This window comes from Nematolebias whitei, chromosome 1 (genome assembly GCF_014905685.2).
Source record: "Nematolebias whitei isolate Nwh7 chromosome 1, NemWhi1, whole genome shotgun sequence".
Taxonomy (NCBI): Eukaryota; Metazoa; Chordata; class Actinopteri; order Cyprinodontiformes; family Rivulidae; genus Nematolebias; species Nematolebias whitei.
This window is the reverse complement of record NC_056498.1, coordinates 22,151,878-22,155,402: the sequence shown is the minus strand read 5'-3', so window position 1 is coordinate 22,155,402 and position 3,525 is coordinate 22,151,878. Positions and strand designations below refer to the sequence as shown.

Sequence of the window (3,525 nt, the reverse complement as noted above, 5' to 3'; positions counted from 1 at the left end):
TCACAGAGACAGAGACAACCACCCACATTCCCAGTCACAGCTAAGGACAATTTACAGTCACACAGAAGAACCAAAAAGAGATTTAATAATAATTGATCATATCTGCCATGCTAAGTCCTTATTGATAATAATTGAGGGGAGTCTTTAACATTAAGATATGATCAGGCAGTCATATATTCACATGTATGTAAATGTATTATTAATACTATAATTAAAAAGTGAGTCGTGAAAATATGATGGGATCAAACAAGACGCCCTTCATGTCACTCAGTCCCAATGAAGTGGCTCTCAGTCTCACAAAGAATGGTCTTAATGCCTGATGAACACAAGTTATCATTTGTAAAACCTTACTCTGGACTCTATATCCCAGAATACAGTGCGCTTGCTACTTTATGCTAAATGTACAGTTATGATTATAAAAGCTCAACACAACAAATATTAAACAAGACTTACATTATAATAATAGAGTGTTTTATTTTCCACATACATAATAACCACTCTGATCATACTCCACCCCTCAATGCTCCGTGAAGAAGCTTTGAACGGTCATCAAAGACATAGATCAAATGATGTAAATTTCAATCTATATCCGCTTTGCGCTCAGGTTAGAGTACCATTACCTCTTCATCGTGGTTAGCGAGACCAGACACTTTAGAAACACATTTCTCAAGTTATGAACTACAGAAATGATCCCTGAAAGTATAGTCTTATTGTGACTTTGCTTTTCATCACCTACTAGTATGAGAGCAAGTGCTCTCTCGATCGTGGTGCAGTCATCATACGTAGAGCGAAGTGAAATAAAACATGTATATATATTTTTTAATTCAAGGATTAGGCTAAAAATAATAAAAGATGTGTAATTTTTGTGTCTACACATTTTTTTCCCCACAAAACGTATTCTTACATGAGTTTTTTTTTTTTATATATATATTAGAAGGTGCATCGAAACTTTCAGTGAATAAAATAAAAGAATCTTAACACTCATAATCCAAACACAACCTGCACCTGACAGTTTATGTAGACTTTAAACTTGTATCTTTGACTATAAAATAGTTTATAATGTGTTTTGTTTGTAATACCCATAATGCTTTTCGGTTGCATGCCTCTCTTCGTCTCTTATTGGTTGTTAGCGAATTAGCCTCTTTTGCTAACAACGATAAAAAAAAAAATTGGTCGTTTATAACCAAGGTGACAAAACTCGAAACATGTCTTTTTACTCAGTGTGATTTAAGCAAGCTATAAACAGACCTGAATATACAAATAGGCCACAAAATAAACGGGCAGAAATTTTTTAATTAAAAAAACCTAACCAGAAAAGTTTAGGTGTACCAATGTTCGTCTTCCTACTCAAAAGAACAACAACAATAAATAGTTCCTATCTGAGCAGAGCATAGCATTATTTCCACTTTAAGAAATACATGAAACTATGACGAAATGTCTTTCAGGGCACAACGACTGAATGTTTGTTTATTTTTTTTATTTTTTCTGTTTTTTAGTTAAAATTGGATTTGTTACATTTGCATGAGTCCTCTTGTTAATGCGCTCATACAGCGCCCTCTGCTGGTGTATCGGCGGAATTAAAACACGCAGCTGAAATAAAGTTTCTCCAGTTCAGCGACTCTCGATTCTTTACAAAAAATTTAAAAATAAAAACTTAACCACCACAACAACACAAACAAGTAAATAAGTGAATTAAATTGTTAATCAAATATTCTACTTTTGTATTGACGCCCGCATTCATTTTATGAAGACGTCATTTGTAAGCGACATCTTTTAAGGCATGCTACCTCCTCTACTGTTACACATATTTTAAGCTTTATTGTATGACACAGCATATTTTAAAGTATAGCAGCTGTTTATCAGGACATAGAATATTCATAGAATATTAAATACTGGATTTAGCTGCAGCTGACTGATATGAAATGTGTGAAACACAACCGAGCAGTGCTTCAGAGCTGCTGGACCTTCTTCACAAATTCATTGCTCTTGTTTACATAATAAATGTAATTATTATAAATTGAAATAATATAGTTTGTTTTTAGGCTAAATATGATCAGCAGCAAGAAAAGTACTTGTTTGCTTTCATGTTATAACAATATTATAAATGATTTACACTGAACCTGTTTTATTGTCCTCATAAGTATGTATGTATGTATGTATGTTTTATTTATTCATTTCATCCAAACAACAAATATAATACAATTTAAAGAAAAGAAAAAATATATACAATCACAGAAATAAAATGAAAGGCAGCAGAAGAAGAATGAGTTCTTATAAAATCTGCCCCTTGTCCCCAAAATATATTCCAAACAAAATTACTATACAAAAGCAAGATGAATTAATAAAAAAATAAAAAAAATAAAAAAAAACTTAGCTAAAATATAAGATCAACTGTAAACAATTTTTATGAACTCACATTATACTTAATATTTTTTTTAAACAAATTTTTATCATCTTCTTGAATATGTACATAGTATTGGCATTTTTAATATCAACCTCCAGATCATTCCACAATCTAATACCCTGAGATCTAGTGGATCGCATCTTCAGACTGGTGCGACACCACGGCTTCACAAACATCTCCATCCCCTTAAGATAATAATTACTTTCTCTTTTAACAAATTTCCCTTGAATGTTAGTAGGTAGTATGTTTTTGTTGGCCCCATACATAAACAGTAAGATATTGTAATCAACCAAGTCATAAAATTTTAATATCTTTAGCTGATGAAACAATATATTTGACGGATGGTTATAATCTTTTCTGGTAATAATTCTTATGGCTCTTTTCTGTAAAATAAAAATTGGATTTGTAATTGTTTTACATGCTTTACCCCAGACTTCAATACAGTAAATTAAATGTGGAACAATAATGGCATTATACAATAGAAACATTGCTTTATCATTGAATAACTCTCTAACTTTGTACATTACTGCAATCGATTTAGTTATTTTAGTTCTTAAGTTTTTTACGTGAGATCTCCATGTTAGTTTTTCATCAATGATGACACCCAGAAATTTCACCTCATTGACTCTATTAATTTCAATTCCATCGACTCTAAATGGAGTATCAAGCACTTTCTTGTTATTACTAAAAATCATATAATTTGTTTTATCAACATTTAAAGATAATTTGTTTAGTTGAAACCAATTTTGTATTTTCACAAATTCTGTTTGTGCCATCTTCAGCATTTGCACAACATTTTCACCCACAAGAAAAGTAGTATCATCTGCAAACAAAATACATTTAAAAAAATCCAGTCACATTTACCAGGTCATTCACATATAAAATAAATAGCTTAGGTCCAAGTATAGAGCCTTGAGGCACTCCACATGTAATATTACAGAATTCAGATTTTACATCATTTATTTGAACAAATTGTTTCCTTTTTTCTAGATAACTAGATACCCACTGCAATGCATGCCCCTCTAATACCATATTTATTTAGTTTTTTGAGAAGAATATTGTGATCAATAGTATCAAATGCTTTCTTTAGATCAACATAAATACTAATACAATATTTTTTT

The 3,525-nt window shown here is 31.1% G+C and overlaps 1 non-coding gene across 1 annotated transcript; it reads right to left on the bottom strand.

Moving 5' to 3' along the window:
- Nucleotides 1-493: 493 nt before the first annotated feature.
- Nucleotides 494-709, bottom strand: LOC119421113. The gene has a single exon (XR_005187338.1). It is a non-coding gene; the product is annotated as a small nucleolar RNA U3 (small nucleolar RNA).
- Nucleotides 710-3,525: the final 2,816 nt, after the last annotated feature.